This window comes from Hyla sarda, unplaced genomic scaffold (assembly GCF_029499605.1).
Source record: "Hyla sarda isolate aHylSar1 unplaced genomic scaffold, aHylSar1.hap1 scaffold_229, whole genome shotgun sequence".
Classification (NCBI taxonomy): domain Eukaryota; kingdom Metazoa; phylum Chordata; class Amphibia; order Anura; family Hylidae; genus Hyla; species Hyla sarda.
The window spans coordinates 202,351-216,693 of NW_026608969.1; the positions used below are offsets into that span (position 1 = coordinate 202,351).

The 14,343-nt window shown below is 50.6% G+C and overlaps 3 non-coding genes and 1 pseudogene across 3 annotated transcripts; all 4 read right to left on the reverse strand.

Annotated features, from left to right (window-relative positions):
• Window positions 1-5,524: 5,524 nt before the first annotated feature.
• LOC130321919 (U2 spliceosomal RNA) lies at window positions 5,525-5,676 on the reverse strand (annotated as a pseudogene).
• A 2,102-nt stretch (window positions 5,677-7,778) lies between these two features.
• On the reverse strand, window positions 7,779-7,969 carry LOC130321961 (U2 spliceosomal RNA). Its single transcript, XR_008867576.1, has one exon. It is a non-coding gene; the product is annotated as a U2 spliceosomal RNA (small nuclear RNA).
• Window positions 7,970-10,046: 2,077 nt separating this feature from the next.
• LOC130321963 (U2 spliceosomal RNA) lies at window positions 10,047-10,237 on the reverse strand. The gene has a single exon (XR_008867577.1). It is a non-coding gene; the product is annotated as a U2 spliceosomal RNA (small nuclear RNA).
• Window positions 10,238-12,329: 2,092 nt separating this feature from the next.
• LOC130321850 (U2 spliceosomal RNA) lies at window positions 12,330-12,520 on the reverse strand. The gene has a single exon (XR_008867503.1). It is a non-coding gene; the product is annotated as a U2 spliceosomal RNA (small nuclear RNA).
• Between the last annotated feature and the right edge of the window lie 1,823 nt (window positions 12,521-14,343).

A 14,343-nucleotide genomic window follows, 5' to 3' on the forward strand; every position in this document is an offset into this window, starting at 1 on the left:
GCCGAGCTGTCCAAGATGGAATAGTCTCTAAGCAGGTTCTTGATGAACCTGCGGCAGTCCCGGACGGACATGTTTTCCCTGTTGATCACGAGGCGGTTCCTGGAGAGCCACACTGCGTCCTTAAAACAGTTCATAAGGCGCCAGGCCTCCTGGATGGCCTCCACGTCGTGGGTCCCAGGGAACAGGCCGTAAAGCACCGAATGGTACGATAGGCAGCTCCTGGGCACTGAGTCTCTGAGTTCCTGTTCTAGGGCGTCCAACAGACCCTGTGCAAAGGGGCACTGCCAAAACACGTGGAAAGATGTTTCCTCCACGTAGGGGCAACGGGGGCAGTACCGGGTCTTGCACAGGTTGCGGGCATGCATGAATGACCTGAGAGAGAGACCTCCCATGGCGGCCATCCACGACAAGTCCTTGTGTCCATTGGTAAGCCGCTTTGAGGCCACATTGTTCCAAACTGTCTCTGCAGTGGCTGCGGGGAGTCCCGGAACCAGCTCGGTCGAGTCCTTAGCTCGGATGAGCTTGTGGATTGTCTTTGGCTTCCATAGGTCTGGTTTCAGTCCTTCCAGCTGGTGCTCCCTCACAAACCGGACAACATCCCCATAGAACCAGGGAGTGTTCCAGTTGTAAGGGATGGAGCTGTCCCACTTGTCCCAGCCCAGCTGTCTCCAGAGGGGCATGAGAAGCAAGCGAGACATGGACCTGCCCGCTGAGCCAGTCTTTTCTACAAGAGTCCGCTGCACCGTGACACATGCAAAGGAGGCCCTCAGCAGAGCGGGGATGTCGGGTATTCCCTTCCCACCCTTGCGGGGTTCCTTGTACATCACGGTCCTCTTGACTCTGTCCATTTTGCCCCAGACGAAGCCAAATACTGTCCGGGTGATGGCCTTGCAAACGGTGGTATGGGGAGGCCAGGCCTGTGCGGTATATTGGAGCACAGGCAAAACTTCACTCCGCAGGACAAGTGCCTTGCCTTCCATCGTGAGCTTTCTGGAGCTCCACAGTCCGATCTTTGAGTTTATCCTTCCTAGTCGGTCTTGCCAAGACTTAAGGGCCGCTCCTTCCTTCCCGAACCAGACTCCAAGAATTTGAATGAAGTCCGGCTTAATAGTAAAGGGGAAGGGGGCGGAAGAAGCCAGGTGCCACTCCCCGAAGAGCATGGCCTCCGACTTCCCGCAGTTGACTTTTGCCCCCGAAGCTCTGCCGAAGTCCTCGCAGGTCTGGACGAGTGCAGTCACCGAACGCTGGTCAGCGCAGAAGACGGTCACGTCGTCCATGTAGAGCGAGCACTTGACCTCGTGGCGATCTGGTCCTGGTGCGGTGATCCCTCTGATCTCTCCACTCTGCCGGATAGTCTCAGCGAAGAGCTCTATAACACAAACAAAAAGGAGAGGTGAAAGAGGGCAGCCTTGTCTAACCCCTGAAAGAATGGAAAAGGGGTCAGTCTTCCAGCCGTTCACCAACACCGTGCTGTAAATGTCAAAATACATAACGTTAACAAAAGAGCAAAACATCTTCCCCAGACCCAGCCTGCGCAAAACCCTGTCCATGAATGCGTGGGAGACACGGTCGAACGCCTTCTCCTGATCTAAGCTGACCAGGGCGGCGCGGCCCCCGCGGTCCTGGATGTAATGGACCGTGTCTCTCACAAGGGCAAGGCTGTCGGCAATCCTGCGGCCAGGAATGCTGCAGGTCTGGTCCGGATGGACGATCTGCCCCATGACAGGTTTCAGCCTGTTGGCCAGCACCTTGGCGAGGATCTTGTAGTCCACGTTCAGGAGAGAGATGGGACGCCAGTTTTTCAGGTCACATCTCTCCCCCTTCCGCTTATACAAGATCGTGATCATCCCTTCCCTCAACGACGGAGGCATTCTGCCCCCCACCACCATCTCCTCGTACACCTCCAACAGGTCCGGACAGGTCAGGTCACCCAGCGCTACGTAGAGCTCGGCCGGGAGACCGTCACTGCCCGGGGTCCTGCCGGGCTTAAAGGATTTAGCGGCAGAGAGCAGCTCCCCCACCGTCAAGGGATCGTCCATAGCCGCCGCACCTGCGGGATCAACAACGTTAGTGACACCTGACAGGAACCTCTCGGCGGCTTCGGGGTCGGATGACTTGGGGGCGTAGAGGTTGCTGTAGAAGTCGTGGACGACCCCCATCACTTCCTCCTTGCCGCTCCTCATGTGTCCGGTCTCATCTCGTAGCTCAGTCAGGGGCGTGTGGCCGGCATGGAGCTTCCTGAAAAAGAAAGAGTTACATTTCTCACCCTTCTCCAGGTTCTCCACCTTGGAACGAAAGACGATTCGCTTGGATTCCTCCTCAAAGTGCCTTTTCAAGCTCTTTTTGGTCTCCTCCAGCTCCTCCCTGACGTCCCAGCCACACTGGAGCAGGTCCTGCAGGGACCGCAGCTCGCGCTGCAGTTTCCTCAAGTCCCACTTCTTCGCACACGCCTGTTGTCTGCCTTTTGCCTGAAAGAAACAACGGAATTCGACTTTAACATATTCCCACCAATCGCTGATGCACTTGAACAGACATTTGTCATTTCGCCATACAAGGTACGCATCCCTAAGTTCCTCCATGACCTCCCTCTGCTCCAACAGGGCACAATTCAACTTCCAGGAGCCTGGGCCAGGTGGGAATCCATGGCCCAGAGTCCCCCGGAATCGAATGGCCCTGTGGTCAGAGAAGAAGCAGGGGACCATAGAGTACGACACCTTTCTGACTGCTCTCGAAGTGAAGATGAAGTCTATCCGAGAACGGAGCGAGCCATCGGGGCGGCTCCACGTATAGTTTACGGAGCCGTTCCCGATGGACCCGACAACGTCCTGCAAGGATGCCTCCGTCACCATCTCAATCAGCAGTTTAGACGTCACGTCCAGGTTGGCGGATGTGCCAGAACTGCGCCCGTCCACCTCAATGGGGCAGTTGAAGTCACCACCCAACACTACTGCCCTAGTGGTGGCGAGTTCAGCCCGCAGGGCCTGGAGAACCTCCAGTCGGACATCCCTCTCAGGGGAGGCGTACACGTTGATGAGCCGCACGGGCTCACCCGCCCAGGAACCGTCTGCGACAAGAAGTCTGCCACAGACGAGCTCCCGGACGGAATCAAGTGCAAAGTTACCTCCCCTGATCAGGATGGCCACCCCCGCAGACCTATTGTCGCCCCCACCAGACCAGTAGGAAGGGCCGTGAGGCCACTGCCTGGCCAGATGGTTGTAAGACCTAGAAGCAGACAAAGCACATTCCTGCAACATGTAAACATCACACCTCTGGGAATCTAAGAACGTAAGAACAGTCTGGAATCTAAACCAAGCTCTAATACTCCTCACATTAATGCAGAAGATGTTGAGATCAGCCATGGGAATAAAAAAAGAGAGGTTAGTTCTGATACTAGTTACCAGTCTGGTCGGACGGGTCCTCTTCTCTGGCGCCTGTCGGCTCGTGTGGCTTCTCGTAGCGCCCTTCCAAGAACTCGTCGTAGACCGTGTTGGACGGAGTGTCCAGGATTTTCTTAACCTCTGGGTCCTGCAGCAGCTCCTCCATAGATTGAGCTTGGACTGGCTCTGCTTGGACCTGCTCCACTTGGGCCTGCTCCATCACCTCCTCTCCTTCTGAAGCCTCAGGGCTCTCGCAGACCTGCTCCATCTCCTCCTCCTCATCTGAAGCTTGAGGGGTTTCGCAGGTCTCGATTATCTTTCTTTTGTGGGACTCTTCTGATACGTTGTCCCTTCCTTTCCTCTTCCTCTGTATGGTACCTGGGGGAGGAAGCACAGGAAAGTCCTCCGAAGGGCGGGCACCAGCAGCTGGAGGGGGGTTAGGTGCTGCTGGGCCAGGAGAGAAAGGAGGCTGGGTGGGGCGGGGGGCAGGAGAGAGTGCCCGGGCAGGGGAGGACGGGGCAGGGGTGGGCCGGGCAGGGGAGGACGGGGCAGGGGTGGGCCGGGCAGGGGAGGACGGGGCAGGGGTGGGCCGGGGTGGGGTACGGGGGGCAGGGGTGGGCCGGGGTGGGGTACGGGGGGCAGGGGTGGGGCGGGATGGGGCAGGAGGGGCGGGGGTGGGACGGGATGGGGCAGGAGGGGCAGGGGTGGGACGGGATGGGGCAGGAGGGGCAGGGGTGGGACGGGATGGGGCAGGGGTGGGACGGGATGGGGCAGGGGTGGGGCGGGATGGGGCAGGAGATGGGGCGGGAGGGGCAGGGGATGGGGCGGGAGGGGCAGGGGAGGGGCGGGACGGGGCAGGGGTGGTGGCTTTCGCCTTCTTACCCTCCTTGGTCGGCTTGGCCATCCGTGGTGTTGGCTCCGGAGCTGGGGCTGGCTTCGGTGCTCTCGCTGCCACAGATGCCCATGTTCTCTCCCTCTGGGGGCAGTCCTTGTAGCTGTGGGCTGCCAGTCCGCAGAGGTTGCAGGTCTTGCTCTTGGGGCAGTCCTTGGTCGTGTGACCTGTCACACGGCAATACCTGCAGGCATCCTCCGTACAGTCCTTGCCCTCGTGGCCCATCTTGCCACATCTCCTGCAGGTCTGCGGCATGTCCGGGTAGAAGATAAGTCCTGTGGAGTTGCCCAAGGAAAATGTCGTTGGCAGGTGCTGTAGTCCGTCTGGAGAAGCAGGGTTCTTGTTGAGTCTGACGACCACAGACCACTTGCAGGTCCAGTATCCGAGTGAGTTCAGGATGCGGGTGGGCTCCCTCACCACGGTGCAGAAGCGCTTCAGGAAGGTCGAGATGTCCGTGCCTGGGGTGTGTGGGTTCCGCATTGAGACCGTCACCCGCCTCTCCTCTCTTTGAATAAGGCAGTTGCCCACAAAGCGAGAGAAAGGGGATTCGGGACTCGCCGCTTTCACCACCTCCCAGTATCTTCTACAGGTCCCAATGGTGGCAAAGGTGATGTAGAAGATTCCCGAAAAGAAGGTTGCTATTCCCAGGGTGTCAGCCGTGGGGAAGCCTTGATCCGCCAGCATCTTCTTGCAGAACACGTCGTGGGACATGTCCGGCACCCTTCCGTCCACGGGCTTGAGCTTCAAGGCAACAGTCTGCCTCATCCAGGGCTCCAGGGTTGGAGCTTCCAGGTTAGGAATTCTGCCGCCCTTCTGCCTTGCCGTGGTGGAGGTTGAAGCTTGCTGTGGTTGGGGCTGGACCTCCAGGCCTTGCCCTGCAGCCTCCTGGGTGGACTTGCTGGTTGAGGTCATGGCTTCTTCCAGCAGGCTCTTTTCCGCTTCCTTGCTTGCTTGTGGAGAGAGGCTTCGCAAAGTCTTCTTTCCCGGGTGGGAGGAGCTATGCAGATCCGGTCCCGGTGGGAGGAGCTATGCAAATCCTTCTCCAGAGGCAGCGAGTTTCTTCGAAAAGATTCTGCGCCGCCTTCCTCTTCGCCGCTGTTCCGGAATTCACCGCCGATTCCCTTCTTCCAGGTTCTTCGTCGGCTTCTTCCGGAGCTGCAGTCTTCAAGATCTTCTCCTTCTTCAGATGTTCCGAGGCAGGCAGGAGACGATCTTCAGGTGGTATGCTCTAGAGAAATGCGGTTCTAATAAGAACGAAAAGTACTGCAATCGTACTACGCAAAATCTCTACCACAATGCTTGGAGTTCTTCAGACCGTAGCGATCATGGTATCTCCCCTGCCAGGTCAGTATAAACTGATAAGAACAGATACTACACTTGATCTTAGCCAAAAGGCCGAGAAGCGATAACCGTGAAAGGGGCGGGCCCAACAAGGTCCCCTTCATGGGCACTATCACTGCTTGCTGTCAGGGAGGCTGCCAGACAATTTTCCATGCACACTCTGGGCTGGGGGGCAGTCAACCACCAGTACACACAGCAGAACCTAAACCCATACCATTATTGCTAAGCAGCAAGACAGGGGCCCATTGCACTCCCACGGGGCCTTTTTAAATGCAATCCATAACCCGGATTTGCCAGGAACCCTTCTTACTCCTCCTACTTGCATGTGACACTGGGCTTAGGATCTGCATAGGAAACACACACACAAGCACACACCTACCTTTGTTGCCTGCAGATGCCTCCTTGGCTGTCCCCAAACGGTATCAAACCAACACCCACGGGAAGCTGTAAGCATAGAGGACATGCCTGCACCCCATTGGACTTACCTGTGTGGGTTAAATCCGGGTTATTTGACAACCTATGGCGGTGATGGTTCTGCTCAGGCAGAGCAGTGCTGATGCTCCTCATAAAGCTGTCGCTGCTGTGAAGGTTCTAGGTGACATCACAAATCCCTATGGTTACATACACAACAAAGCTGGGTTGTTGTTGTTTACACTCTGCAAGGCCTGTGGAAGTGAGTGACATCATAGCACTGTAGTTCTGAGGGTTCTAGATGGATGCAACAATCTCCTGTTGCTTCTATGAAGGCCATAATAGACGACATCACCAAACAGCTCCATAGTCACATACACAGCAAAGGAGAGATGTTGTTTACACCTAGTGATGTCAGTGGTATTGAGTGACATCACAGCACAGTGCTAAGGCTCCTGGGCCTGGACACAGCAGCGGCTGCAATATCTCAACGGAGAATACGTTTATATATATGTGTGTGTGTGCGCGTATATATATATATATATATATATATATATATATATATATATATATATATATATTTCTCCGCCGAAATCACTTTTAAACCCATTTCCACCTTTTTTTCCCTTCTCTTCCTCTTACTTTTTTTTCACGTTTTTTTACGTTTTTCTCCTTTTCGCCTCTTTTCTGGGCGTATTATTCTTCTTTTTCTTCTTTTTTTTCGTCTAATGCATACCCCATCAGTGCAGCAATGCTTATTCAATACCGCCAGCAGATGGAGACACTGGGGGATAATTTTCTAAGGATTTATACTGATTTTTCCTGTCTGAATTTGTCGCACAGAAAGTTGCAGGCCCAATATGTGTGACATTTCTGCGACTTTAGCTTCTAGAGCATTTTTACAACATTATACATAGGTGCTGAATACATAAAAAGCGACTGTTCAGCGGCAGACAAGTCGCATCGGCTGAAAGTAGGCCAGAATGTCAGTCCATGTTGGAGCAGGTTTAGATACAGTCTAAAGTATAGATCTCAAAGTCTGTGCACAGAATTTAGCAAGGGCCTCGCACCTTCTGATGCATCAGGTAGGTGCACAATAGCATAGCCTAATCCTCTGTACTTTGGTCTATATTGATGCGGGACATAGACAGCCAGCTGATGACCAATCCATTAGTGCAATGGATGGCTGGAAGCATTTGTCTTTGCCTTTGCAATACCACAGAAGCAATGCATGGTCAATGTACAGCAATGACACACCTGTGTGAACAGCCAGGAGACCCCCCCCCCCCCCCCCATGTTATGTTACATAGTTACATAGTTAGTACGGTCGAAAAAAGACATATGTCCATCAAGTTCAACCAGGGAATTAAGGGGTAGGGGTGTGGCGCGATATTGGGGAAGGGATGAGATTTTATATTTCTTCATAAGCATTAATCTTATTTTGTCAATTAGGAACATTCAGCACCCACCCGCTATCAAGGCAGCTGCCTATCATGTCATGCCCTACCTGCACAGGTGTGCTGGCTACTCAAATGATCCAATTAAGGAGGCCATTTAGTCAGCAGCAGCAGAAGTCCTGTGCCTGGACGCTCCAACAGCGGCCAGACACAAGCAGAAGCAGAAGCAGCAGAAGCAGCAGCAGCACCACCTTTTGTTTTTTGGCTGCAGCAGCAGCAAGGCCCACAGGGCTGGCTAGCTGGCTAGCCAGCAAGCAGGTAGCAATGAAAGTAGGAATCTTTCTTTTTAACCCTGTAAGGGGGTGGTGCACTGTACCCGAAGATACTGCCATATCGGGTCAATGCATAGGGCGACGGAAGCAAGCTTCGAAATCGGCCCCCGTTCTCAAAAATCCATTTAATATATGGTCCCCAGATAGGGGACGTATCAGATATTAAACTGATAAGAACAGATACTACACTTGATCTTAGCCAAAAGGCCGAGAAGCGATAACCGTGAAAGGGGCGGGCCCAACAAGGTGCCCTTCATGGGCACTATCACTGCTTGCTGTCAGGGAGGCTGCCAGACAATTTTCCATGCACACTCTGGGCTGGGGGGCAGTCAACCACCAGTACACACAGCAGAACCTAAACCCATACCATTATTGCTAAGCAGCAAGACAGGGGCCCATTGCACTCCCACGGGGCCTTTTTAAATGCAATCCATAACCCGGATTTGCCAGGAACCCTTCTTACTCCTCCTACTTGCATGTGACACTGGGCTTAGGATCTGCATAGGAAACACACACACAAGCACACACCTACCTTTGTTGCCTGCAGATGCCTCCTTGGCTGTCCCCAAACGGTATCAAACCAACACCCACGGGAAGCTGTAAGCATAGAGGACATGCCTGCACCCCATTGGACTTACCTGTGTGGGTTAAACCCGGGTTATTTGACAACCTATGGCGGTGATGGTTCTGCTCAGGCAGAGCAGTGCTGATGCTCCTCATAAAGCTGTCGCTGCTGTGAAGGTTCTAGGTGACATCACAAATCCCTATGGTTACATACACAACAAAGCTGGGTTGTTGTTGTTTACACTCTGCAAGGCCTGTGGAAGTGAGTGACATCATAGCACTGTAGTTCTGAGGGTTCTAGATGGATGCAACAATCTCCTGTTGCTTCTATGAAGGCCATAATAGACGACATCACCAAACAGCTCCATAGTCACATACACAGCAAAGGAGAGATGTTGTTTACACCTAGTGATGTCAGTGGTATTGAGTGACATCACAGCACAGTGCTAAGGCTCCTGGGCCTGGACACAGCAGCGGCTGCAATATCTCAACGGAGAATACGTTTATATATATGTGTGTGTGTGCGCGTATATATATATATATATATATATATATATATTTCTCCGCCGAAATCACTTTTAAACCCATTTCCACCTTTTTTTCCCTTCTCTTCCTCTTACTTTTTTTTCACGTTTTTTTACGTTTTTCTCCTTTTCGCCTCTTTTCTGGGCGTATTATTCTTCTTTTTCTTCTTTTTTTTCGTCTAATGCATACCCCATCAGTGCAGCAATGCTTATTCAATACCGCCAGCAGATGGAGACACTGGGGGATAATTTTCTAAGGATTTATACTGATTTTTCCTGTCTGAATTTGTCGCACAGAAAGTTGCAGGCCAAATATGTGTGACATTTCTGCGACTTTAGCTTCTAGAGCATTTTTACAACATTATACATAGGTGCTGAATACATAAAAAGCGACTGTTCAGCGACAGACAAGTCGCATCGGCTGAAAGTAGGCCAGAATGTCAGTCCATGTTGGAGCAGGTTTAGATACAGTCTAAAGTATAGATCTCAAAGTCTGTGCACAGAATTTAGCAAGGGCCTCGCACCTTCTGATGCATCAGGTAGGTGCACAATAGCATAGCCTAACCCTCTGTACTTTGGTCTATATTGATGCGGGACATAGACAGCCAGCTGATGACCAATCCATTAGTGCAATGGATGGCTGGAAGCATTTGTCTTTGCCTTTGCAATACCACAGAAGCAATGCATGGTCAATGTACAGCAATGACACACCTGTGTGAACAGCCAGGAGACCCCCCCCCCCCCCATGTCATGTTACATAGTTACATAGTTAGTACGGTCGAAAAAAGACATATGTCCATCAAGTTCAACCAGGGAATTAAGGGGTAGGGGTGTGGCGCGATATTGGGGAAGGGATGAGATTTTATATTTCTTCATAAGCATTAATCTTATTTTGTCAATTAGGAACATTCAGCACCCACCCGCTATCAAGGCAGCTGCCTATCATGTCATGCCCTACCTGCACAGGTGTGCTGGCTACTCAAATGATCCAATTAAGGAGGCCATTTAGTCAGCAGCAGCAGAAGTCCTGTGCCTGGACGCTCCAACAGCGGCCAGACACAAGCAGAAGCAGAAGCAGCAGAAGCAGCAGCAGCACCACCTTTTGTTTTTTGGCTGCAGCAGCAGCAAGGCCCACAGGGCTGGCTAGCTGGCTAGCCAGCAAGCAGGTAGCAATGAAAGTAGGAATCTTTCTTTTTAACCCTGTAAGGGGGTGGTGCACTGTACCCGAAGATACTGCCATATCGGGTCAATGCATAGGGCGACGGAAGCAAGCTTCGAAATCGGCCCCCGTTCTCAAAAATCCATTTAATATATGGTCCCCAGATAGGGGACGTATCAGATATTAAACTGATAAGAACAGATACTACACTTGATCTTAGCCAAAAGGCCGAGAAGCGATAACCGTGAAAGGGGCGGGCCCAACAAGGTGCCCTTCATGGGCACTATCACTGCTTGCTGTCAGGGAGGCTGCCAGACAATTTTCCATGCACACTCTGGGCTGGGGGGCAGTCAACCACCAGTACACACAGCAGAACCTAAACCCATACCATTATTGCTAAGCAGCAAGACAGGGGCCCATTGCACTCCCACGGGGCCTTTTTAAATGCAATCCATAACCCGGATTTGCCAGGAACCCTTCTTACTCCTCCTACTTGCATGTGACACTGGGCTTAGGATCTGCATAGGAAACACACACACAAGCACACACCTACCTTTGTTGCCTGCAGATGCCTCCTTGGCTGTCCCCAAACGGTATCAAACCAACACCCACGGGAAGCTGTAAGCATAGAGGACATGCCTGCACCCCATTGGACTTACCTGTGTGGGTTAAACCCGGGTTATTTGACAACCTATGGCGGTGATGGTTCTGCTCAGGCAGAGCAGTGCTGATGCTCCTCATAAAGCTGTCGCTGCTGTGAAGGTTCTAGGTGACATCACAAATCCCTATGGTTACATACACAACAAAGCTGGGTTGTTGTTGTTTACACTCTGCAAGGCCTGTGGAAGTGAGTGACATCATAGCACTGTAGTTCTGAGGGTTCTAGATGGATGCAACAATCTCCTGTTGCTTCTATGAAGGCCATAATAGACGACATCACCAAACAGCTCCATAGTCACATACACAGCAAAGGAGAGATGTTGTTTACACCTAGTGATGTCAGTGGTATTGAGTGACATCACAGCACAGTGCTAAGGCTCCTGGGCCTGGACACAGCAGCGGCTGCAATATCTCAACGGAGAATACGTTTATATATATGTGTGTGTGTGCGCGTATATATATATATATATATATATATATATATATATATATATATATATATATATTTCTCCGCCGAAATCACTTTTAAACCCATTTCCACCTTTTTTTCCCTTCTCTTCCTCTTACTTTTTTTTCACGTTTTTTTACGTTTTTCTCCTTTTCGCCTCTTTTCTGGGCGTATTATTCTTCTTTTTCTTCTTTTTTTTCGTCTAATGCATACCCCATCAGTGCAGCAATGCTTATTCAATACCGCCAGCAGATGGAGACACTGGGGGATAATTTTCTAAGGATTTATACTGATTTTTCCTGTCTGAATTTGTCGCACAGAAAGTTGCAGGCCAAATATGTGTGACATTTCTGCGACTTTAGCTTCTAGAGCATTTTTACAACATTATACATAGGTGCTGAATACATAAAAAGCGACTGTTCAGCGACAGACAAGTCGCATCGGCTGAAAGTAGGCCAGAATGTCAGTCCATGTTGGAGCAGGTTTAGATACAGTCTAAAGTATAGATCTCAAAGTCTGTGCACAGAATTTAGCAAGGGCCTCGCACCTTCTGATGCATCAGGTAGGTGCACAATAGCATAGCCTAACCCTCTGTACTTTGGTCTATATTGATGCGGGACATAGACAGCCAGCTGATGACCAATCCATTAGTGCAATGGATGGCTGGAAGCATTTGTCTTTGCCTTTGCAATACCACAGAAGCAATGCATGGTCAATGTACAGCAATGACACACCTGTGTGAACAGCCAGGAGACCCCCCCCCCCCCCCATGTTATGTTACATAGTTACATAGTTAGTACGGTCGAAAAAAGACATATGTCCATCAAGTTCAACCAGGGAATTAAGGGGTAGGGGTGTGGCGCGATATTGGGGAAGGGATGAGATTTTATATTTCTTCATAAGCATTAATCTTATTTTGTCAATTAGGAACATTCAGCACCCACCCGCTATCAAGGCAGCTGCCTATCATGTCATGCCCTACCTGCACAGGTGTGCTGGCTACTCAAATGATCCAATTAAGGAGGCCATTTAGTCAGCAGCAGCAGAAGTCCTGTGCCTGGACGCTCCAACAGCGGCCAGACACAAGCAGAAGCAGAAGCAGCAGAAGCAGCAGCAGCACCACCTTTTGTTTTTTGGCTGCAGCAGCAGCAAGGCCCACAGGGCTGGCTAGCCAGCAAGCAGGTAGCAATGAAAGTAGGAATCTTTCTTTTTAACCCTGTAAGGGGGTGGTGCACTGTACCCGAAGATACTGCCATATCGGGTCAATGCATAGGGCGACGGAAGCAAGCTTCGAAATCGGCCCCCGTTCTCAAAAATCCATTTAATATATGGTCCCCAGATAGGGGACGTATCAGATATTAAACTGATAAGAACAGATACTACACTTGATCTTAGCCAAAAGGCCAAGAAGCGATAACCGTGAAAGGGGCGGGCCCAACAAGGTGCCCTTCATGGGCACTATCACTGCTTGCTGTCAGGGAGGCTGCCAGACAATTTTCCATGCACACTCTGGGCTGGGGGGCAGTCAACCACCAGTACACACAGCAGAACCTAAACCCATACCATTATTGCTAAGCAGCAAGACAGGGGCCCATTGCACTCCCACGGGGCCTTTTTAAATGCAATCCATAACCCGGATTTGCCAGGAACCCTTCTTACTCCTCCTACTTGCATGTGACACTGGGCTTAGGATCTGCATAGGAAACACACACACAAGCACACACCTACCTTTGTTGCCTGCAGATGCCTCCTTGGCTGTCCCCAAACGGTATCAAACCAACACCCACGGGAAGCTGTAAGCATAGAGGACATGCCTGCACCCCATTGGACTTACCTGTGTGGGTTAAACCCGGGTTATTTGACAACCTATGGCGGTGATGGTTCTGCTCAGGCAGAGCAGTGCTGATGCTCCTCATAAAGCTGTCGCTGCTGTGAAGGTTCTAGGTGACATCACAAATCCCTATGGTTACATACACAACAAAGCTGGGTTGTTGTTGTTTACACTCTGCAAGGCCTGTGGAAGTGAGTGACATCATAGCACTGTAGTTCTGAGGGTTCTAGATGGATGCAACAATCTCCTGTTGCTTCTATGAAGGCCATAATAGACGACATCACCAAACAGCTCCATAGTCACATACACAGCAAAGGAGAGATGTTGTTTACACCTAGTGATGTCAGTGGTATTGAGTGACATCACAGCACAGTGCTAAGGCTCCTGGGCCTGGACACAGCAGCGGCTGCAATATCTCAACGGAGAATACGTTTATATATATGTGTGTGTGTGCGCGTATATATATATATATATATATATATATATATATATATATATATATATATATTTCTCCGCCGAAATCACTTTTAAACCCATTTCCACCTTTTTTTCCCTTCTCTTCCTCTTACTTTTTTTTCACGTTTTTTTACGTTTTTCTCCTTTTCGCCTCTTTTCTGGGCGTATTATTCTTCTTTTTCTTCTTTTTTTTCGTCTAATGCATACCCCATCAGTGCAGCAATGCTTATTCAATACCGCCAGCAGATGGAGACACTGGGGGATAATTTTCTAAGGATTTATACTGATTTTTCCTGTCTGAATTTGTCGCACAGAAAGTTGCAGGCCAAATATGTGTGACATTTCTGCGACTTTAGCTTCTAGAGCATTTTTACAACATTATACATAGGTGCTGAATACATAAAAAGCGACTGTTCAGCGGCAGACAAGTCGCATCGGCTGAAAGTAGGCCAGAATGTCAGTCCATGTTGGAGCAGGTTTAGATACAGTCTAAGGTATAGATCTCAAAGTCTGTGCACAGAATTTAGCAAGGGCCTCGCACCTTCTGATGCATCAGGTAGGTGCACAATAGCATAGCCTAACCCTCTGTACTTTGGTCTATATTGATGCGGGACATAGACAGCCAGCTGATGACCAATCCATTAGTGCAATGGATGGCTGGAAGCATTTGTCTTTGCCTTTGCAATACCACAGAAGCAATGCATGGTCAATGTACAGCAATGACACACCTGTGTGAACAGCCAGGAGACCCCCCCCCCCCCCATGTTATGTTACATAGTTACATAGTTAGTACGGTCGAAAAAAGACATATGTCCATCAAGTTCAACCAGGGAATTAAGGGGTAGGGGTGTGGCGCGATATTGGGGAAGGGATGAGATTTTATATTTCTTCATAAGCATTAATCTTATTTTGTCAATTAGGAACATTCAGCACCCATCCGCTATCAAGGCA